Source organism: Piliocolobus tephrosceles, chromosome 14 (assembly GCF_002776525.5).
Source record: "Piliocolobus tephrosceles isolate RC106 chromosome 14, ASM277652v3, whole genome shotgun sequence".
NCBI classification, from domain to species: domain Eukaryota; kingdom Metazoa; phylum Chordata; class Mammalia; order Primates; family Cercopithecidae; genus Piliocolobus; species Piliocolobus tephrosceles.
The window spans coordinates 51,380,678-51,406,343 of record NC_045447.1 but is presented as its reverse complement, the minus strand read 5'-3'; the positions used below and the strand labels follow the sequence as shown (position 1 = coordinate 51,406,343).

The following is a 25,666-nucleotide window of genomic DNA, read 5'->3' as shown; positions in this document are numbered from 1 at the left end:
AATATATAATATACATATAATACATTATATATACATATATACACACATACACACACACACACACACACACACACACACACATATATACCATGTGGATTTTAAGGGTAAGTTTCAGACGCAATAATTATAATTTTGAAATGTGTGTCATTCAACCAAAATGGACAATGTTACTTTTCGAATGCATTTCAACTTTTCTTCTTGGTTTGATCCTAAACAAAATGACTCATCTCAACAAGATCCTCTGCTTTTTGATGTTTTTTCAAAATCCTAGGTTATATCAAGTCAATGGGTTGAGAAAGGACTACAAAGCTTTTCCTCAAGTGTTACATTTTGAGAGGACACCATGAGAGTGAAAGGCCAAAGAGACACAGTTTATTTGAACAGGGTGAAAATAAAAGGACATGTGGAAAAGATATCTATCTCAATATTGTAACCCCATCCTGAGTTTTATTTTAAATACAGCTGTTGAACTTCCATGCCCTCCTCTCCTTCCCTCCTGCTATGATGTGAATGTTTATGTGTCCCCTCCCCCAAAATTCATATGTTGAAATTCTAACCCCTAAGGTGATGGTATTAGCAAAGGGGTCCTTTGAAAAGTGATCTAGTCATCTATTCTGAAATCTGAATAGTGATATGCAGACCAAGTTACGTATTCTTTACATAAAATAGATTTACTTGACTCCTCCCTTCTATTCAGAGCATAAGATGGAAAACATTTAGGGAATTCGGGGGGGAAACTTTCAACATCCACTCTAGAGTTTTATGTGCAGATCTTCCACTATCACCAGTAGGTACACTTGGTAAACGACATTTTTTAAACTCTTTTTGTTTAAAACATACACACAATAAAACATCGCTATTTGATGCTTTGGATAAACTTTGCATAGGAAACTGCAAACACCGAAAGCAGCTTTTTTTGTTGTTGTTCCTGCTTCCTGCTGTAAGTCAGTCCCTAGTACAACACTGCCCCTGGCATGTGAAAACAGAGAAATCCGGCTTGCAGTTCTGTATGTGCAATACACAGACCCAGAATAATACCACCTGTTTCATCTAGAATGTAATCTAATTCTACATTATCATTGCATTTCAAAGCAAGACTACATCGGATGAAGAAGACTTTCTGTTCATTAGAGTTTACCAGAGATTAAAAACTTTGCTGTAATAGTATCTCATTGACTTTATATCTATGCCCGTATTTGGTGGCACAGTACATAATTAGCAGAGGAAGCTGAGACTTTAACAGTGCAAAAAGCTGTCATTATTTTTTTGAGGCCAAATAGCATACACTTGTGGCCCCAATTTCTCTAGCCTGTAGGTATTATACAAGCTACTGAGCTTTGCAATATTCCTTCCTCCTCAACCCATTTCCAATTCTAACCATCTCTTCCTTTATTTAACTACCCTCTCCCTATCCCTCAGTTCTCAGTTTAGATCGTATTTCTTCCAGGAAATCTCCTGACCTATTGTCACTCCTGGGTTAAGCTGGCCTTTTATATGTTCCCAGAGTGCTCTGCTCCCTTGTTTTAGTACTCATCACAGTATTTTCTAAGTTGCTGTTCTATTTCTCTCAATGTCACCTTAGGGTGAGACATTGCATATTTTGTCTGGCCTAATACCCAGAACCTAGCACATTCTTCTAAGTGCATGGTCTTAGTTTAGTAACTGCTTACTGAGTGAATGAGTGCTTATAATACCCACTTTAGTTCTATTGTTTTCTTTTCAAACAGCTCCTTCCTTAAAGGAGTATGGATACTTAATTAAATGGAAATTTATATTTTTAATTTATTTTTACATACAGTTACTTCTTATAATTATAATACACATTACATGAGCCACTCTTCCAGCAGTTGCAAAACAGTAGTAAGCCAGGCAGAAAAATATAATTTCAGCAATTAAAAGAAGTAGAGTCTACTTTAGACTATGAATTACAATAATTTAGAAATTCTGTTCTGGCAATAATATATGTACTACTAATAATATTCAGATAGAGAGACATAGCTGAGTAGAGAGTGAGATATGTACACTCCTGGTTCCATCTAGGGGCTTGCACCCTGTGATAGTACTTCTCTTTCTGATTATATGCATTGATTATTTGGCGACCTCTGCCTGACTCCCTCTCCCCCAGCCACCCACTCTCTGCAGTTACATTACACCATGTAACTACTTCTTGTCCATGAACTATGTACAAAAATGACATGCATCAACTCCAGAACTGGAGAAAATAATTTCTAGAATAAAACCTCCAGATTTTTCTTATTTAACCAGCCACCTCAGCCAGTGATGTTCCAGAGGAGGGAGTGCATATTAACTAGGGTCTTGAAACAAGGTCAATATGGAAAAAGCTCTCTGCCAGTGGCCATGGCCCAGGGATATTTCTAACCCATGGCATGAGTTAGAAATGAGCTAACGTTGTAGAGCTGTAACCTACCCTACTCTAATAGAATTCCTCTTCGTGTTCATGTTTGAGTAGGGGCATCCAATGAGTCTCTGGTTGTGAAAAGAGAGGAACTCTGATCAGAGAGGAAATTCTCCCCAAAATGCCCACTTTGTACATGTAGCATGTGTCAGATACAGGTTTGACTTTGTCCTAGGATTACTTCTCTGAAAGCACGTGTACTAAATGTCATATATGTGTTTACTTCCAGTATCCTCTTTGAATGACACCCACAGTAGTTCCATTAAGAGTATGCAAAAAGATAGCTCAGAAGTCCCAGAAGTAAAGGCTTAATGACCAAAGGAATTACATTAAGGAAGATCTAAAACAACAAAATGTTAGCCTGATGCTCACTTGGTGAATTAGTTTCCTATTACTTCTATAACAAATTACAAGAAATTTAGGAGATTAAGTAATACAAATTTATTATCATTGGGCTAAAATCAAGGTGTTGAAATGGCTGCATTCGTTTCTGGAAGCTCTAGAAAGAAAACAACCCATTTATTTGCTTCCATTCAAGCTTCTACAGACCCCTCATGTTCCTTGACTCATAGCCTCTTCCTCTGCCTTCAAAGCCAGCAATGTTGAGCCAAGTCATTTCATATTGCTGCCTCTCTGATTCTCTCTCTTCTGGTCCTTTCTTCTGATTTCTAGGGTCCCTGTCATTATATTGGGTCTACCCAGGTAATTCAGGATAGTATCCCTATTTTAAGGTCAGTCTTAACCTTAAACCACTCTGCAATGTTAATTCCTCTTTGCCATGTAAAGTAACATATTCACAGAATCCAGGGATTAGGACATAACATCTATGAGGGACCATGATTCTGCCTACCTCCTTGAGTTTAATCTGTGATCTTACTGGAGGGCATGTACAACTTCTCAGAATCATATTTGAGATAACACAGCAGTCATTATTTAATATAACTTTATTTAATATAGTCCACAAGTATTCTCTTTGAGATAGGTTATTATAACGCTCATTGAAGAGATAAGAAACACATTGAAAACAGCCCAAGCCATACCTAGTTCTTGAGACCCCTAGAAGAGTAAATCATGAGAAGTTATACTACTTTTAATTATTTGCATCGAAATAACAATTTTAGTCAAATAATGAAAAATACACACACACACACACACACACACACACACACATATATATATATAAAATCACATTTGGAGATAACACCAAACATCTAAAAACTCAAGAGGTGACAATAATGGTCCTCCTCTACTAGATACAACAGAAAGTCTCAGGATTTTGCTATAAATCATTAAGGTTCCTGTCCCCGAAATCTGACTTCCAACTGCACTCAGGAAATTATCAAAAGATTGATAAAAGTACCTGTACAACACCATTCCCCAAGAGCACAAGGCAGAGGTAAACAGCATGTGCTGGATCCATTTTATTTGTTTTAACTTTAATGGATAGGAGAAGAGGATGTTGAAAATGAACTGACCCGGTCTAGGGACTAAGACTGTTTGTTCATTATGCATCACAAGCTGCAGGATAAAGATGGTGAATGTTACCTAAGGTAGGGATGGGTCAGCCTGCAGCTCCCTCACCCATCAATATTCATAAACTCTTAGTATTACAGAGAACAAAGGCTTGAGTGTGCATTTTCACCTCAAAGTATGCACTTAGCAAATACTTACTAATGAGTATCAAAATAGAAGTTTAGAAGAGGCACCAAAATTATTTTTCAACAGTTAAGAAACTCTATGGTTCAGTTAAAAGTGGTTATTTATACATATGCCTACAAATACGGTTCAATGCATATTGACCTACTGTCCTGGGGAAGGCATTGTGACAGTAACTAAATTACTGGTACCGCCATGATATTACCACACTGAAAAAAAATTCAAGATAACAACTTAGATATTAAGACCCAAAGGAAATGTACTGATGTTGCTAATATGATGCTGGCTTTCCAGAATAGTATGGCTTCTCCTGCCTCCAGATAGATTAGAAAGGGATTATTTCAATATATCACTTTTCTACCAGTTGTCTAACCTTTCCTATAAAAAGTGATATATTTCAATATGTCATTTTTCTATCAGTTGCCTAACTTTTCCTATAAAAATAATCTCAAAAGGATACAGTCCTTCTCAGCCTAACAAGTAAAATTTCAGTAAGCCTACAAAACAATCGTAATGTTTCTCATTTATAAAACACTCTCTGCTGGCCTAAGTATGTGCATAATTACATGTCTGGTGACCAGGGCTGAAATTATTGTCTACATTTCTCAAAGGAGGAATCCGGGTCTAACAGTGGCTAAGGACTGCTGAACAAGTAAATGGCAGACCTGGAGCCATGTGGGTCCCAGGTTTTATTCCTGTGTTTATTTCAGAAAACTGTCTTGTCTCTAAGAAGGCAATTTGTTTACAAACGATGTTCAAATTAAATTTGCATTATTGTGGCTTCCATTTTTTGTGCATTGGATAATGCAGAGGGATTCCTCCTGGGGACTAGGAGATTAGGCTGAAGACCTATAAAGTCCCTTTGAAACTCTAGGTGTTTATTAGTCATGCACATATGCATAATTGTGTCTTATCTGCACTCATACAAACTTCAATGCATTTCACAGACTCATTACACACTGAATCTTAAAGTGAATAAAGAGTTCATGTAGTGGTATGTTATCAAGACATGAAACTAGCTGTCAAATATTACAGACAAAGTAATTCAGCAAATATGGATTAGAATGCATTGCAGTTTGGTGATCAGAAACACATGCTCCAGAGATATCTGGGGTTTAAATTACGATATCACTGCCTCCTACTGTATTAGTTCATTCTCACATTGGTATAAGAAAATACCCGAAACGGGGTAATTTATAAAGGAAAGAAGTTTAATTGACTAACAGTTCCGCATGGCTGGGAAGGCCTAAGGAAACTTATAGTCATGGCGAAAGTGGAAGCAAACTCATCCTTCACAAGGTGGCAGGAATGAGAAGTGCAAGCAGGGGACATGCCAGATGCTTACATAACCATCAGGTCTTGTGAGAACTCACTATCAGAAGAACAGCATAGAGGAAACTGCCCCTATGATCCAATTACCTCCACCTGGTCCTGCTGTTGATATGTGGGGATTATGGGGATTATAATTCAAGGTGAGATTTGGGAGGTGACACAGAGCCAAAACTATATCACCTATCTATATGAACTAAGCCACAGTTTCCTCTTGAAAAGAGAAAAAAAATCTATGGCTTCCTCATAGGACAATTATGGAGATTAAATAAAATCATCTATATAAATTAGTTCCTCTCAATTAAAATTATCCCCATAGAAGTGGCATGTGGCAACGACAGGGGACATTTTTGGGTGCCATAACTTGAGGGTAGGTACTACTAGTACCAAAGGGTAGAGGCCAGGAATGCTGCTAAATGTACTGCAATGTCCTAGAACCCATGAAAACAAAGAATCATCCGGTCCAAAATGCCAACAGTGCCATGGCTGAGAAACTGTGCTTTAAGCTAACTCTTCATAAAATGCTCAAATTGTTACCCATTATTAATATTAGTAAAACACAAGGACCATTTGAATGTTGAAGAAGACCACAGCTACATTAAACAATGGGTTATGGTACCCTCTTCTTGACTCCCAAGTTATAGAAATCTTTAGACAAATACAATATAAAAGAATGTGAAGCATTAAAACTGGTATTTTGAGAAAAATTGTGCTTGTGTTTTAATGTCTTTGTGATAGGGCTATTTGTAGATGAGCTTATACATTGAAAATAGAAAATCACTGATTAATAAATAGAATCTCCACAGAGTTGCAATATAATTTCATGAGCGTTAATGGAAATGGGTAGGTAGTATCCATTAGCCACAGTATTTAAATATATAGATAAGAATAAAGTTACCTCTTTAAGTAGAAGTCTGTAACTTGTAATTTAGTCTATGTATTTATTTTAATATGAAAGGATGTCTTTGGTTTTGGGCAGTCAAAATTCAGGTGACAGTTTTTCTGACTAAAACCAAAAATAAATATTGCTATATTCAGTTCTAAAACTCCAATACTATCAGGTACCAAAAAGAACTGTTGGCTGTCAAAACTTGCAAATTCAACCTTATGTTCTTTGGCACAAATAATTAATAGAGCCACATGCTTGTGTCAGTAATAGAAAATTGCTTCCTAAACTTAAAAAAGAACGTCAATTATTAAATTGCAAACAGAACTTTGAGTTATTTCAAAATGAATGCAGAGCCAACATCAGTATATATTAACTAATATACACATACTGTTTTAAAGTATAACGATCAATGAAGGTGTGAATGATATAAACCCACCTCTAGGCTCCTGATCAGGTCCTGGGACTAAATATATAGTCATGCATTTCCTTCAGAGATTGATAAACAGGGGCTCCTTAGTGGGTGCTCTTCCTTAACATTCCATGTTTTGCAAAATGGTTTTAAAAATACCTGATTGCCCTAGTGCAGACTATTTGAGATCCTCCAAGGATGTAAATAAGAAGCAGAAAATTGCAAATGGCAGCAATGCAAAGAGAGGGTGGGAGGCACTCCTCAGGATAGGATTTAGAATACAGGTAAATGGATTTTTAAAAACAGCCAACCTAATACAGTGTTGGAACCTGCTGTAATGAAAAGAAGTGGCAGTATAGTAATGCATTCTTAACCAGAAGCCATCTGTTTATGTATATTTTGCTTTTATCATCAATATGCCTAGGTCTTTGTCTTTATAAAATGCAGACACCCCACATTTACCCTTAAGCTGTATGAATGTTTAATGATCAGGTAGGTTTCATAATATACATAAATTAATTGCATGTATGCTATTCATTTTTATACATTTTAGCTATTCAAATATTTTCTCTTACTACTGCAAGGCCAATGATTTATACATATGCCAAAGAAAATATAACAAGACAGGTGCCCCAGACATACACACACACACACAAGCAATTCCTTTAAATTTCATCCTTTCATGAGACTAAAACATTCAATGGGTTATTTTAATCTAGATGCCTGCAGCTCTGCCAGGCACTATCTGTCCCAAAAGCAATCTATTGAGTCTCCAGGTCCCAGACTGGTTAAAGCAATTCCAGTTTGCTCTCAGACTTTAGGGACAAATCTGTTTAGTTCCTCCCTCCCATCCCTGGTTATTCTTGCCTAGGGCAATATTCAGGCTTTCTAGCTGGACTGGACAGTAGAGATGTAGGCTGAAGCAGAGATAAAACCTTCTCTTTTGGACCTTGATCAGAATGAAAACAAGATAACTGGGAGGCAGGAATTCATAAGATGGTTATTTGGAGATAGACCAAGAGTTGTGAAGCAGGCTGGCAATATTCCTGCTACATTTTGGGGGGCGTAAGTGGGCCAAATTACAGTTGCTTCAATGAATAGGAAGCGTAATACGAATAGGAATAATTCTGTGCCAGGATATTGGGAGAACACAATTTTGTTGTAATTATAAAAGGTTTCATTTCCACAGAGATTTTGTGCTTTGCTTCCACGCTAATATTCTCTTGTTCCCGATCTTGTTTTCATATGTATCAAGCATCCTCTTTATAACAGGAACTATATTTCATGCTGACAATAAAAAGTGATATAACAAAATAATGATTCCTTCTCTCATGAAGCTTACAGTGTAGCAGGAGAGACTAATATTAACCAATAACCTCACAAACAAATATGTTACAAACTATGATGGTTCTATGTACCTATCAGATGAAATCAGAGAGGCCTTACCTGGACAGTCCCCAGAGAAGTAACATTTGAACAGAAGACTGAAGGATGGGTAAAATTTAACTAGAGAAACAAGTGAGAAAGGATAATTATGAACAGATGAATTAACTTCTGCAAATGTCCTGAGACTAGAGGAATGATAATGAATTGAAAGTAAATCACTGTGACTAAAGCCCAGGGAAAGACTGGAAGTAGGCAGTAGTAAATTTTAGGTCACATAAAAGATTTTGGTCATTAACTTTTGAGCATATGGGAAATTACTGAAGGATTTTAAGAAGGAGAATGAAATAATCAGATTGACACCTAAAATAAAATAGATGAAGACAGACCACTTAGAAGGGTACTGCAATAATCCAGGAGGAAATGATATTAGTCTGGTTAAACTGATGATAGTAGAAATACAGAGAAGATATAGGTGGATTTAAGAAATGTAGAGAAAATCATCTGATCACAGGTTTGGTGATGGGAGATGAAGGATGACATCTAAATGGTTGCACCTATGTACAGATGTTGATTCCTGTCAGAGAAAATGCATAATTCCTTTCCACTGTTATTTGTAAGGGTATAGAACTCAAGGGAAGTGACTCTGAGTTCTAACTTAAATACACACATTTTGAGATACTTTTGAACAGTCTAAGTAGATCTCTCAAGGACTATTTGGGTTTGGAAACAAGAAGTCTGAGGCCAAGATAAAAATATGTTAATTGTTATAGAGAATTGAAGCCCTTGGAACAGATAGAATTTTCTTTTTTTAATTAATTAATTAATTAATTAATTTACTTATTTATTTAATTATACTTTAAGTTCTAGGGTAAATGTGCACAATGTGCAGGTTTGTTACATATGTATACATGTGCCATGTTGGTGTGCTGCACCCATTAACTCTTCATTTATATTAGGTAGATCTCCTAATGCTATCCCTCCCCCCTACCCCCTTCCCACAATAGGACCCGGTATGTGATACTCCCCTTCGTGTATCCAAGTGATCTCATTGTTCAATTCCCACCTATAAGTGAGAACATGTGGTATTTGGTTTTCTGTTCTTGCAATAGTTTGCTGAGAATGATGGTTTCCAGCTGCATCCATGTCCCTACAAAGGACACGAACTCATCCTTTTTTATGGCTGCATAGTATTCCACAGTGTATATGTGCCACATTTTCTTAATCCAGTCTGTCACTGATGGACATTTGGGTTGATTCCAAGTCTTTACTATTGTGAATAGTACCACAATAAACATACATGTGCATGTGTCTTTATAGCAGCATGATTTATAATCCTTTGGGTATATCCCCAGTAATGGGATGGCTGGGTCAAATGGTATTTCTAGTTCTAGATCCTTGAGGAATCGCCACACTGTTTTCCACAATGGTTGAACTAGTTTACAGTCCCACCAACAGTGTAAAACTGTTCCTATTTCTCTACATCCTCTCCAGGACCTGTTGTTTCCTGACTTTTTAATGATTGTCATTCTAACTGGTGTGAGATGGTATCTCATTGTGGTTTTGACTTGCATTTCTCTGATGGCAAGTGATGAGCATTTTTTCATGTGTCTGTTGGCTGTATGAATGTCTTCTTTTGAGAAGTGCCTGTTCATATCCTTTGCCCATTTTTTGATGGGGTTTTTTTTTCTTGTAAATTTGATTGAGTTCTTTATAGGTTCTGGATATTAGCCCTTTGTCAGATGAGTAGATAGCAAAAATTTTCTCCCATTCTGTAGGGTGCCTGTTCACTCTGATGGTAGTTTCTTTTGCTGTGCAGAAGCTCTTCAGTTTAATTAGATCCCATTTGTCAATTTTGGCTTTTGTTGCCATTGCTTTTGGTGTTTTAGACATGAAGTCCTTGCCCATGCTTATGTCCTGAATGGTATTACCTAGGTTTTCTTCTAGAGTTTTTATGGTTTTAGGTCTAACATTTAAGTCTCTAATCCATCTTGAATTAATTTTCATATAAGGAGTAAGGAAAGGATCCAGTTTCAGCTTTCTACTTACGGCTAGCCAATTTTCCTAGCACCATTTATTAAATAGGGAATCCTTTCCCCATTTCTTGTTTTCAGATAGAATTTTCTAGAGAAAGTATAGAAAAAACAAAGGAATCTAGAACTGAGTCTTGAGAGAATCCAACATTTAAAAGCCACATTACAACAATCAAAGCAATTACTAGCTGTGTGTTTTAAGCTTTTATTACATGTTACTTCCAATTTAGCCCTTGTTTTATATTAAAATATTTCTATTCATAACAGCTTTATGAGATAAATATTATTATTATTATATTATTTTCCCATATAATGTGACTAGCTTCAGGTCACACACAGGGATTAAGTGGTAGAACTCGGCCTTCCAGGCAGTCTGATTTGAGAGCCCATGCTCATAACTACTACCACCTGACAGGGATTTTAGGCAGATTGGCAAAGGGGCCTGAGGTAGACACATAAGGATCTAAACTCACATATGCATTTGTCCACTAGATCTGTATTGTTAAATGCCATAGCGATTAGCCAAAGGCAACTTATAATCATATGAAATATGGTTAGTCCAAACCGAGATATGCTGTAAGTGTAAAATATGTATAAAATTCTTAAGACTTAACAAGAAAAAAATATAAAATATTCCATTAACATTTTTTACACTAATTGTTGAAATTATATTTTGGATATATTGTATTAAATAAAACATATTATTGAAAATAATTTCACCTTTTTTTTTTAATTTTTAAATGTTTTAAATTAATTGAAGTTCATTTAAAATAGAAAATTTAGATACCGTATGTGGCTTGCCCTGTTCCAGTTATCTATCCCATTTGGTTTCTGGAGTCTTAGAATTGGATAAACACTACCAAACATTCTAATGTATCTTCTTCGACACAGGAATCGCATTCAGGCCTGAACTCAAGCTTGTCCCTCAGGCTGCTGGGACCTGCCCTCTGTGGTGTTTCCATGGTAACCTTACCTTAGGAAGAGAAAGATGCTTTTAAAATCTGAGTCCTAAAGATTTTACTTCTCTGGTTTTATGTTATTTAATACTTTTTTATGGTTATATCTTTTGTTCTTCTCTAAGAGTGTCTAGGATTTTTGACTTCACAGATTCTGGTTTAGTGGTTGTCAGGCAGATGAACATTTAAGAATCACTTGGGAAGTTTTCTCAAATTATGCAATCCCATCACCCTGGAAGATTGTATATGTGCTCCCGACCCCAGTGAAGAACTACTGATCTAGTTTCTCTACTGTCTGATAAATGGACTTACTGCATTATAACCACTATATTTTCATTTTTGTTTTCCTTTTACATCTTCAACTCAATATCATACCTGCTTTGTTTATCTGCTAGTTACCAAAGGTCTCCATTTCTGTCCCCCCATCGCAGCTCTAAAATGCGGATTTCATCTGGCTTGTAAAGATGACTATCAGATCAGATCATTGGATCGGGATAGTGGTTACCTCAGAGTCACACATTTAGTTCACATGAAAATATCCATCTGCCTACTTAGGAGACCTCCACTTTCTCTGCTTAGAGAAAACTTTTCCAAAATGAGCACATAAATATTTCATGATAAACCCCAGGTAAAACTGAGAAGTGAGTTTCCTCACAGGCAATAATGTATTTTAAAAAAGAATTGAATGGGAAGGTTATGATTTAGATTTTAGGGAGAATAAAGGTAAACATTTCCCAAATGTAGCTCTTGCGATTTTATTATGATTAATCTGAAATTTCCGCTTGTGTGCTGCAAAGTCTCATGAATGTGACTAGTGAGTGTGTTGCAGGCAAATCGTATGTCATAACATACAGCAGAGATTTAGAAGTTAGGGCACTTTCATTACTTTATCTGTAAAATGGAGCAATAATATTCAACTTAGAGATTAAATGTCATGATATAAGTAAAGTACTTGGAAGTAAGTAGTTGTTTTTCTTAAGGAGAGTAATTTTCAAGAGTTTATATTTTTTTACTTTTCCCAATTCTTTCTGTTTATAGTTCGCCATATTATTTTCTAAAGCAGAATTGCAGCGATTTAATTTACTCCTCTAATTATTATTTGGGGAACAGGCTGTAAAAGTACAGTCTCTCAAGGAGACAAAATTAGGACACTGATTACAGTGCTGCTCAGTTATACCACTTAAGTATACCCACATGAAAATGGAAGGTTGATATTCTACTAACTGCTAATTAGTACACAGCTAATATCTTCAGAATCTGAGTAATTCAATTGAAGTACTTTTAAAAGTATGCATTCAAATGAACTGGAACTTTTTAAAACTCAGATTCCTCATAGACTAAATATTTCCCTTATTTTAAGCAGTTCACTCACATTTGATATGACATCTATTTATCCTATCGTGATTCCCTAATGTTTTGTCACTTCATTAATTTTTAGGTAAAATTATTGCTTTACTTGTTTGGAATTTTGCCATGAATATCACAGATGCATTCGAAGAGCTTTTTATTTAAATCCAAGCTAGGATCAGGAACTATGTTAGTAGTTAAAAATGATTTAAATATGAATATTTTACCATTCCTCAAATCAATTTTTAAAGATTGCAATATTCAAATTTTATTCACTTATTCAGCGAGTATTTATTTTGGCATGTGCAGTATACCAGGAACTATAATTTCACAAAGTAATTTATAAAATGAGAATTCCATAAAAGTGAGAAATATATAATAGTAAATATTTTAAAACATGCATTATTTAAAAATATTTAAACTCCACAAAAATGAAACTCAAATATTGAAGACATGACTAGGTTACAATTATTTCTACAGTTCTTCTAAGTTGAGAATGTTTTAGTAGAAATATTCCCTGAAGAAATGTTCATAAACTAATTGAACTTCCAATAAATTAAATAAAATGTAAATATTGTAAATGTCACATACTCACAGAAATATGTGGAAAATCATTAAGAAAATCTTACGAAGAACACCAACTTATTGTTTGAAAATCAAAAATTTATTTCATTGGAGAAATACAATTTTTACTGTGCTGATTAATTTTATTTGTCAACATGACTACACCATAGTGCCCAGATATTTGGTCAGACATTACACCTTTGTGTGAAGGTGATTTTTGGATGAGAATAACATTGAAATTGGTACCCTTTGAATAAAACAGATTCCCCTCTATAATGTGGATAGGCCTCACCTATAAGTTGAAATCCTTAATAGCCAAAGACCGACCTTCCCCATGCATGAAATAATTCTGCCAGAAGATTAGATTGCTTTTGGACTTGAACTGCAACTCTGCCCTGAGCCTCCAGACAGCTGCCCCATCCCATCAGATTTTGGACTTGCCATGCTTCCACAATTTTGTAAGCCAATTACTTATGACAAATCCTTCACTCTATAGATAGAAGATAGATAGATAGATAGATAGATAGATAGATAGATAGATAGATAGACAGACAGATAGATACTTTATAAATACATAAAGTTATATATATAATCTTTCATGCATATTAATATATATATCTTTCATATATATATGTATAATCCACTTCTAAAGAATGAAACATAACAGAACAAAATGAAGCCACAATGAATACAATAGATATAGTCAGTGATGATGCATAAGCAATTTCAGAAGCCTCTACCACCGTCACTTAGGTGTACAGATGTGTCACTTAAGAAACTGAAGGTCAGAAGTTTTCAGAGTTCGGAGAGTCTTGTGGTCATAGCATTGAACTTAAATAAGACCTAAGCTCTAGCTATGAAAATAAATAAAAAATGGTAAAAAATATATATATTATATATATTATTAACACATATAAAATATATAATATATATTATATCTGTATATATACAAACAAAAATCCTGTTGATTCTGTTCTCTAGAAAATTCTGACAGATAACATTCATTTAAACATATTTATTCACATATAGTTCTCACAGAAGTTAGGGGAGCTTGATGCTACCTTGTCCATAACAGGAGAGCTCAGGTTCACTTTGAACACATGTTCTACTCATAACTGCACTCAAGCATGGGTATCTAGTGAGACTGTGTCGCTACAAAAATAAAATAAAATAACATAAAATAAAAATATCTGGCATGATGGCAGGCACTGTAGTCCCAGTTACTCAGGAGACTGAAGTGGGATGATGGCTTGAACCCAGGAATTCAAGGCTGAAGTGAGCTATGATTGCACCACTGTACGCCAGCAGGGGCAACATATGTTTTTTGTCTCTAACCAAAAAACACAAAAGCTGCACTCAAAATTAATTCATTGTTTGTAAACCTGTATTTATCTTAAAAATAAAAAAAAATTGAAGTGAAATAAATATAAACAACTTGGGATTAAAATTAGGATACAAGGATATAGGTACATGATTATGAAACACACTTAGCCCATTAGCCCATCCTCTTATATCTCCAGTAAACTAAAAATTCTTTTAAGAAAAAATAACAATGTTTTTTTCTAAATTTATATATCAGCAGTTCTACATATTATCATTAAAAACATAAGCTTAGCTCAAAGGAAATTTTACAGGTGTCCCTTTGCATAAAACAGAAAAATCAAACAGCTCTAGGACAAATTACTTTCAGAAACCTGTCTTCTCAGACTCTTTTCCCACCTGTCGTCATACATTAGCAAAGTAGCACCCAACAAAAGCACAGGAAATCCCAGAGCTCTGAGGATTTCGCTTATGAACATAGAGTCCTATGAAAAATAAGGTTACATATTTATCAGACAACGAATGGTAATGATAAATATTGATGAATTAAAGGCTAGGAAATAAGAAAAACATGTTTGTATCATATTTCAAATTAAACTAGAGTAGCAAGATATTTCTTAGGTAAAGCATTTCCAATCATATTTGTACACATATATTTTAAGGTTAAAAGTATACATATTGATTCATTATTTTCGTCATTTATATGTTTAAAAATAATATACTGATTTTCTTTTATCTAACAGAAGGGCTTAAAAATTAGTAGGCTAATTTATTTAAAGTCACCCAACCTTATAGAGCATATGCATAATCCACTTCTAAGGAATGAAACATAACAGGACAAAATAAAGTCACAATGAATACAATAGATATATTTGATGATGATGCAAAAGTATTTCAGAAGCCTGAACCACTGTCACTTAGGTGTACAGATGTGTCGCTTAAGAAATTAAAGGTCAGAAGTTTTCATACTTCTGACAGTCTTATGGTCATACCATTGAACTTAAATAAGACCTACACTCTAGCTTTGTAAATAAATAAAAAAATGGTAAAACCAAAATGACTGTTTGAAAGCTTAATCAGTTACTAAAATAGTTGATCATCAATTGTTTGGTTTATGGTTCAGGGATCAACCATACTTGGTAATCCAAATGACAGAAATGACCACAAAGTTCCATTTATTTTAACAAGCAATTACTAGTCAACAGTTAGGCCTTTGTGACCTTGTAAAGGTTACACAATCTTTTCTATCACAGATAGGACTATAGATACTGTTTCCAGAAGAGTAAGTGAAAATTAATGTCCAATGAATACCTAATTTTAATATATGCCATTAAAATGTACAATTGGGTATGTTAAGGTGATTTTTTTGCCTGCACCAACATGTTTTTCTAGTTAAAATGTTGCTTTTTACAAAACTACTGTATGACGATGTTTTCAAGCTGCTGATCATTTCCAAACTAATTAATATATTAATTGGGCATAATAATCCAAATAAAATATAATAGTTAAACTCCAAAATGGTATACTTATGATTTAAGGTGCTGATTCAATTAATCTGTTTCTGATATATCATGTTCTTTAACCAAGAAATATTACAAATTACTTTTCAAAAAAAGCACAGGAGAGACAGACAGCAACTATGTAAAACATGTATATTTAGGTAAAGTAACCATAATTTCTGGTGTGTTTGACACAAGTTTGATCACTGTTAACACTAAGCACCAAATAGAAGGATTCTAGAGTACATTTACCAGGGATCTGTTGACTTTGTGTGTCTTGTAATACAAAGTGGCTTGTTCTCAATGGCTCAGTAAAGGAATCTTAGGCTTCATGGTGTAGATCAACTGCAGAAGCACCTGTGAAGCACTATGAATTACTTTGTAAACCACCACCACATTAGCTTAGATATGGTGATTCACAAAGAAATCCACAGCACTTCACAGTTTGTGTAAAGCCTGGTACCTATGAACCAACAAAAACAGTACCCTTTGGCCACCAAAAGTTGAGGAAGTATTTCCACCTAGTTCACAATCAATTGAAGAATATGCTCAGTTTTGCACCACCCTCTTTTAACTGAAACACACAAGAAACACTGAACATTTATTTTAAGTAAATAAAACTTCAAAATAAATGCATGCTTTCTATATTATATACCAGTAAATTTCATTTAAAAGAATTCCTAATACAATAACTAGCATGACATTATGCAGGATGAAAAGACAGGGTTGTGCTCATCAAAATAAAAGGGCATCGTTATTAATATAGATGTCAGGAGTAGGGAGTAGAATAAATAATACAACTATAGGTAATTCTCACATTTATATCACAGTATATAAGTGTTCCTGGGATAATTTGTTCTAAAGGTATCCTCAGTTACTTAGCTTCCCACTTTATACTCATATAATCTCATATCCCATGACACAAGCTTACCCATGTAACAAATCTGCCCTTGTACTCTGAAACTTAAAATAAAAGTTAAAAAGCAATCATTAAATGAGTTTAACCTGAGTATTTTTCCTATGATATTTGTCCAAGTAAGTATTTTTCTATGTGACTGCTGAAATCCAAGAATGTTTATAAAACTAAATTCTATATTACACATATTAGGTTCAACTCTGAAACAAAACCACACGAATAAAAAATGAAAAAAAAATCAATAAAGTTACTCTCTTTTGTAAAATAACCAGAATCACACCTTTTACCTAAGTTTGTCCCAATGACAACATTTATCTAAAGAGAAAAAAGAAAGGTTTCATTTATAATTAATGAAAAGAATCTATAAATCTTCCCAGCCTAGTAAGCATAATATCTATCAAGTAAGTCATGCTTTTGAAAATTTCAACATTTTTCAAAGTAACCATCAAATGTCAACATTATTAAAAGTTTGTTTTCTAGAAACTCATGGACATAGAGTCCTAGGCAGTTCACCGCTGTCCATGTAGGTCACTGCTCAGGAATCCCCTACTCACTTTCTCATCCACACATACAACAACCAAGCCAAACTTGCTAAATAGCTGAATAATTAAAAATATTTAAATAAAAAATTTGTAAAAAAAAGTATGTATGAAAACAAAATTTGTTTTGTGCTTATCATGTGCCAAGCATAGTCTTGGTTAGATGCTGGGGATATAAAAACTCCAGGCTTCAACGAATACAGAGGAGAAAACAAAAATTTGAAAATAAAAGGGGTAACATGTGCTATGAAAAGTTTCCATATAGGGCTAATGGAGACATGGAGAGGTCACTTAATCCAGTGTTAAGAGTGTTGGTTACAGATGTCTTCTCTAAGGGAATATCATATATAAGAGAACTGAAAGAGTAGCAGGAATTAGCAATAAGAAGGGTGGGGTAAGTGTTCTAAGCAGAAGAGAACACATATACCATGGCCTATCCAAAGAAAGAATGTGATTTTTATTTTATTTTTTGTTATACTATAGCTGAAAAGGAAAATCTATGCTACAGTTAGAGTAGGTGAACACAAGTGAGCATCACCAGATCAGAGGCAAAAGGGACAGAAAAATTTGAAGTAAGAGAACTCCAGAGTAATGAGGCAACCTGTCTGAAATATGGGCAGAGTAAAGGAGCAGTTGTACAAAGGTCCTCCAGCTCTTCATGAAGAGTGTCACACTCAATCCCAAACTGGCCCAGGCAAAACCTCTTGAAGAATTAGGCCAGTTTCCCCAGTGAAATTCAGGCATACCGGTTGGGTAGAATACATTTAGAGTTGGCATGGGTTTAAAAACAAATCATCTTGGCCGGGGGTGGTGGCTCACGCCTGTAATCTCAGCACTTTGGGAGGCCAAGGTGGGCGGATCATGAGGTCAGGAGATCGAGACCATCCTGGCTAATACAGTGAAACCCCATCTCTACTAAAAAAAAAAAAAATACAAAAAATTAGCCAGGCATGGTGGCATGAGCCTGAGGCCCAGCTACTCAGGAGGATGAGGCAGGAGAATGGCTTAAACCCGGGAGGCAGAGGTTGCAGTGAGCCAAGATTGTGCCACTGCACTCCAGCCTGGGTGACAGAGAGAGACTCCATCTCAAAAAACAAAACAAAACAAAGAAAAAAAAACAAATCACCTCAACTTAGATCTTAAGTGGTTCTGTGAATAACCATTCCAATCTAAATGTAAAATTAAGTTGATCCAATAATAATAGGGAATATAATCCAGAGTGAATTTTACAATATTTCATACCTCTTGTTGCCATTCTTTCACTAAACAAGACAAATATGCTCTCCATATGTAGCACTCTATGTTGTCGGGTACTTGGCTTTGCTTCGTTTGTGAATTTGAATGCAAGAAAACTTCATGCAAGTCCCTCTTTAGACAGCATTCAGCTAATTTAGAAAATTCTCCCACATTTTCTGTCAAATATGCTCTCTATTTTATATAAGAAGATAACTGATATGCACTGAGAATGAAATGTTCTGGTTGAACTAATTTTCTGGTGCACTGAGTATTAGAAAACACCATTTCTTCAAACTCTTGCACTATTTAACTTCAAAAATAGGCAGTTATTTTTAATGAATTACCATTTTGAATGCTTTATTGTCTTTTTTTAAGGTTATCTAGGAAACCTGTGCCATCTTCTGTTCGTGGTCAACATCTTTGTTAGTAACTATGCATCAGTTATTCCGTCTCTGCTTGTGACTTGAAAATAAAGGTCCCTAACCCCAAAGGAATTCAGAATACCATGGTGTATACAAAGTGATTCTGAATCTGCAATTAGGAACTATAGCATAAACCATATAATCAATCTATGAAAGGAATATTTTCCAAGTTCTAAGGCTGCAGAGAGGAGGAAAGCCAACACCCAGGGCACCCAGGGCAGAGAAGAAGAGTGGTATGAATTTGACTTAAGTGCTATGCAATATGGCACATTGCATACAATTACAGGATATGAAGTAGATTGATATTCTTGCTTTTGCCAAAAAGATTATGAATGCTGTTAGTGTGAAAATCACTAATGTGAGCATGAATTCATGTAATTAACTTTATTATCTTACTCTTCTATCACCAGGGGTTAAATTCCAGCCAATGGAGAATTCTTTTTAACTGGGCTCCAACTAGGCATCAGGTTTATTAGAGGACAGACATCATTGGTGGGGTCTTAAAATGAATAACTTGTTCTGATTCAAAAGTATAAACAAAAATTTATTCTGTACTATAGTTTATTTTCTAGATTCATCCTTATTTCCTAGAATCTTGTATCTTACATTTTTCAACCCACACAAGCAAGAAAGCTGAAATAAAAAAAAAAAAAATAAGATAGAGATAATATCAAAATACAGGCCGTAATATCAGCTCTATTTAAAATAACTACTGCTGGTGACCGGAAGTAAAACAGCTGCAGAACTGACAGAGGAATCTGCAGTTAAGGACTATATCACACCACTAATATGACAAATGCTGCTGGTAAACTGAGTGGGAAGCCAAGCTCAGAAGGAAGCCTGCATCCTTTCCTGGTGATGAAAGCTAAAAAGAATGAAAATAATATAGCAAGTAAAATAATACAAAATAAAAATAGAACAGGAAATGAAAAACACATATACCATAAATACAATCCTCCTACTGTTTTTTTTCCCCCCTCCTTTTTCTCATAAAATCTCTCTTTGCCCTGAAATATTGAAAATAACAATGCAAGTCAGGGTATAAAAGCAAGTGATTGCTAATAATAACAAATAAGTGCTAGCCATAGCAGAGCTAAATATGTGTCATGCTCTATGTCTTTCAAGTAAAGAAAAAAAACAAAAAAGAAGACAAACTCCCATCCCTACTATACCAATGTAAATGTTTGTCATAAATTACAGAGAATCACAAAGTTACTCGAATTTTAACTATTTTTTTAAAAAGAAAAACTTCCATTATCAAGCACTCACAAAGCGCGTGTATTACTTCATTTCTTTCTGACAACAGACAACACATAATCCCCATCTTCAACGTGTGGAAGTTGAGGCACAAAAAAGGGAGTAACTTGTACAAGTTTAAACAAATGTTTAAATAACAGAGCTAGGTTTGTCTAAAAGCTCATGTTTTGTCTTTGCCCCATAACGTCCCAGTATGCAACATTACCTATAGCATTTGTGAAATATACCGAGAAAAGAAAATTAGGTAAAACTATAAAGTTTGAAATATAAATTTTATATAGAACCAAATATATGCATGAGCCCTACAATGAAACAATTCTTTTAACCAAAAATAATAAAACATTAATTTACAATACTTAAAATAAACATTTTGCAAGAACATCTAGTTTACTTAAGACAAAGTTTTCAGGATTTTATGTAAAACATCCATTTATATAAAAATAGATAATATCCCAATTACCAGTCATTCCTGTCTTACTCATTATAGACCATCCCTAGAGGTTTGGAAGAATGTTGTTAACCTAGTATGTGTCATTAAATTTGCTTACACTTAATAAAGTCTCTGGCCTTCAGAAGTACACTATGACTTATTTGCCTTCAGTTGAATGTGCCTTTCTGTGAATAAGTCCTCACTGATGACATTTGATTTTATACTCCAGGAAGTATTTTTCAGTCATTGAAAGGTTTAGTTCACTGTCAAAGATCATTTGACAAAGAAGTAATAAATATCTAGAGATCCAGTTAATAAAGTGGACCTCTACATTTACTGATAGACGACACAGAATAGTGAGGGAGTGAGTGAGTGTGCGTGTGTGTGTGTCTGAATGCGTGTGGTTATGTGTGTGTGTTTTCTCTTCTGTTCTCCCTGCTTCAAGATTGATACCTTTCAAAAATGGTATCATGGGTAATTTTCTGTCATCTGAGAGATAACTCATCCTACTTCAAATTTATCCACATAATAGTCCAGTGTTTTGTAGATAAATTTAATTGTCTAGTTATTTGAAGAGAACAAATGAGTGCCCCTTTGGAAAGGGAATGAGAGAACAGAAAACAAATAAGCATTTTAAAAAACATGTAAACTTTCAGTGCTTATTATTTCTCTCATTAATGAAAATCTTATATTTGGAACAGCAGTTCAGCTGAGTAACTGCAAACATAATTTGGTTCCTGTGGATTGAGTTTGTTCCAAACCTCAAAGATTAAATTTGGCAATTGAAAATTAAGCTTAGCACTGTGGTCCTGCAGATGAAGATAGAAAGAAGTAGAATATATTATTTGAGCCCCCAACTCACAACATTTGCAATATTTGAGTGACTGTGCACACAATTATCTTTTTAATGATATATTTGATGGAATTTATACCTAGCTGATTTGATAATATAACAAATTTCCAGGCCTGCTTTTAGCTCAGGACTATTTGATAAATATGGGATAAAGATAAATGATATACTTCTTAAATACATATTTATCACTTTCAAAGATCAGACATAGTTAGAACACTGAATTCAAATTTAGCTTAAATTTGATAAACATCTAATTATCCATTCATCAAAGATGTTTTGAGCCCCTACTATGAGGGATAAACTAGGCTAGACATTGAAGAATCTGAGGAAATACTTAATGTTTCGTCCTTCAAGAAGCTCAGAGTCATGGGGTATACTGACAAATCTACAAATATTTTTAGTACAGGGATAACTGTAATGGTGGACAAGTGTAGGATCCTACAAAAGAGGTGGCTGATCAGAACTGACAATCAGAAAGGTTTTTTCGAAAGAGATGAAGCCTGAATTCTATACAGGATTTAAAAGTATTTCACCAGGTGACCAGAGGATGAACAAGGAGTGAGGGGAGGGGTCATAGAAAGAAGGGTATCCCAGATAAAGAAAACAGTACTTGTGAAATTCAAGAGACAATGTGTCTGAATTAGGAAATTACATGTTCAATTATGTATGACAGAGAAATAGCAAGCAGGAAGAAAAAAGATTAAAATTAGCTAAGAGTCCAGAGGTCTGAACTGTGTGGTAGACAGAGCTTGCGGAAGAAGACACAAGATGCATGAGAAACGGCTAGTTCCTGTCTTCAAGGACCCCCACAGATCAATAGGTGATCAATAGGTCCAAAATCAATAGGTGATTTTGGACAGCAATGTCTCCTTCAACACTGAAACTCCCACCATTGCAACTACCACAAATAATAAACATAGCACCTTTTCCCGACTTCCCACCAAGATTCAGAACTCTGTGGGCTCATTTTCCACCCTACTCTGCCTTTTGATTCTTCCATCCCCTTACATAAAAATGTCTTCAAAGGAAAGGATACATCAGTCAATGTTCAAAGCCAAAGTCAGTATACCTGATAAATAAAAGTATTAACAATAAAGCTAAAAACACTTCAGAATCAGAAAAAATAACCCATAATACGCATTTATATTGAGCCCCTCCTTCACTCTTTAAAGGATTTGTACTTTATTTTCCCAATTGTAGATATATGGCCAGTTCATTGAAATGGTACATAATTGTTACCCATTTTCTCTAAACCAAATCCGATTATTTGTAATCCTCTGCTTAAATACCTCATTTTCTAGGTATTGCTTTCTCATAAAATTCACAAAGTTTATTAGGATCTGACAACAATCGAACTGCACAACATTATTTCTTTCCATTTCACTACATGTGTGCCATCTTCCAGTCCACCTATACTTCCCACTCTAACCTAAACATATAACTTCATGCTTCTGAACATAAAATGCCTCTATATACTTCCTGCATTTCTCCTCCTAGAAAATTGTTGTTCAATCTTAGACACAGCTCCATATAATGTCCACTGTGAAACATTCTCTGATTCCCCATACAGAGGTTGCAGCTTCTATCAGGACCCCACAGACCAATGTTCCTACCGCTAGTATAGTATTTTCTATTCATGTGTAATAGTTTATATGTTTACCTGTCTTCCAATCCTTTGACCTTCTAAGCCATAAACTGTGCCTTAGTCATCTGGAACAGAAAAACTACCCAATGAGGAGAAAATATTTGCACCTTAAGTACTGCACTTGGTGTCTATATCAATCATAAGTAAAAGCATACAAAGAAGCAACAGAAAAGAACACCATAGAAAAGTGAACCAATTATTCGAACTTTCAAATCACACTAAAGAAATATCAAAAAGGATGGGAAAATGCTTCACTTAATTTATATTTTAAAAAAGCAAATGAAAACAGAATCAAGATATTTACTCCAGCAGATTGGCAATAATTAACACATGTATCAGCCAAAGGTGACAGAAAATGGAAATTTTGTTTCATTAATAATAGTGTAAGTTGACAGGCTTTTTTGACAGAGTAGGAAATGTCAAAATTTAAAACTGAATACACGATATTCACTAAAAATTCTCCTTCTGGATATCTACAGAAATGTTTATATTTGAGTAAAATATATTCACAGATGATGATTGTGGCAACTTTTAATGAATTAAAAGTGGGAACCAATCTAAATATTTATAAATAAGGAAACTGTTAAATAAATTATAATTCAATATTACTATGTAGATACTAAAGGTAGATAATAATGAGGTAAACCTACATGATATTTAAATAATATATAAATACTTTAAAATGTAGCAAATCTACATGAAAATGTCGCCATAATAATCTGCTAATTTAAAACAAAATTAAATAATAGAACAATATGCATAATATAAGCTCATTAAAATATATATGCATATAGAAAACACTCTAGAACATGTATACCACCTTCTTTAAAATGTTTATTTCTAGGAAACAGGCATGGAAAGTGGGAGGGAAAGCAATGGTGGCAGTAGAAAGGAGATTTCAACATTTTACTTCATATACTCCGTGTTATTACCTTAGGCATATGACAATATATTCAGCACTAAAATATAGAAAATGAGAAAGTGAACTATATATTTTATATAATGTAAAAATATTAAGCTTAGGAACACTGTCAGCTATGCTATAGTGCAACCAAATGATGTTTATGTTTGCATCTTCAAACCCCTGAGGATTTTATCTTTGCAGCACATAAGATGACAAATAGAAGGAGCAATCTATTGAAAAGTGATTGCTACATAAGGAGTGAAATAAGCATGAGTGAATGAGAGACCTTGGTTCAAATCCCAGTTCTGATGCATCAACTGATGAACTTTATACGTCGGAGCCTTATCTTTTTAAATATAAAATATTAATGCTAGTACTTATCTTCTATGACTTTGAAAACGCTTGGTTCATAATGGATGCTTAATAATTTTTAGCTTATTTTATCTTCTGCTACTTTATAAAACCTATCTTATTTGGAGATGAATAATAAGTTTTGGACCAAGATGTCTTTTACTTGAGGGTAGTGTCACATTGTAGTCAATGATGTGGTGATTTCCTCTCAATTTATAATGCAATATTGCCTTTAACCTCTAACTTCAAAATCATCATAATTTTATGCCTTTACTCATAAAATCACAGAACCATAAAACTAGAGAGAAAAAAACCTTCAAAAGTAATTTAGCTCAGGTTTCACACCTGCTAGCAATATGATGGGCATGATACAATAGCTATTGTGTTTTAATGATTCCCAAAAAGAAACTCTAGCCTTTCCTCAAATGACCGATCCATCAAATGTGTCATTTATGTCACATCCTATAGAAAATGGACATTTAGAGGAAAAAAGATTTCCTTTTTTTTGGGCATCAAACTACTGCAGTTGTCCTCACTTATTATATTAACAATAGTGGAAGACAAGACATTTAACAGGAAAGATAAGATTCACAAGCAGGAAACAATTAAACTATAATGGGGCAAAATTAAATGAAGTTATCTTTTGAGAAACTGTGAAAATAGATTATAATTTTAGATGTGAGGACAAATTCTTGACAGCGTTCACTCTGTTACAATTCCCGAATCAGTTGTTTCACTAGCTGTTCATGGCAAAAAGATTCCAGCAATTTTGATACATGATTCCAAGGGGATTTGCACAAAAATTCCTCTCCAGTAAACAAACAACACATTTTCTGGCAGGTGATCATGACCATATTGTTTTGAGTAAACAGGTACTTTGTTCATCGATAGTTCTTAGATGTATTAAGAGTGTTTCATAACTAATACTACGTAGCTTAAAGTTCTGCACCTACAATCTCACTATAGAGAGGTGCACTTAGTTTTCTACTTGATAACATCTATGCAAAACCAGGAAGATTTTGCCAAAAGATAGAAGTAAGACAATTACATTAACTGGAAAAATCGCTGAGCAATAAGAAACATTTTAATTAAAAATCAAATAATTATTCTACCTGAGGATTAGAATTCCATTTGCAATGACAAAGAAAATAAATCAGTTAAACATAATTCATCCTTAATATCTATGAAAATTCAGTAGCCAAAATTAGATAATCTTGTGCTTACTTTTACCACATGAGAGATCAACATTCTCTACTAGTAAGAAAACTATTTCTGTCCAGGTTCGGTGGCTCACCCTGTAATCCTAGCACTT

General features: G+C 34.5%; 1 protein-coding gene across 3 annotated transcripts in view; it reads right to left on the bottom strand.

Moving 5' to 3' along the window:
• Positions 1-25,666, bottom strand: part of LINGO2 (leucine rich repeat and Ig domain containing 2) — a 1,250,024-nt gene that overhangs the window by 884,687 nt on the left and 339,671 nt on the right. The gene's annotated exons all lie outside the window — the stretch shown is intronic.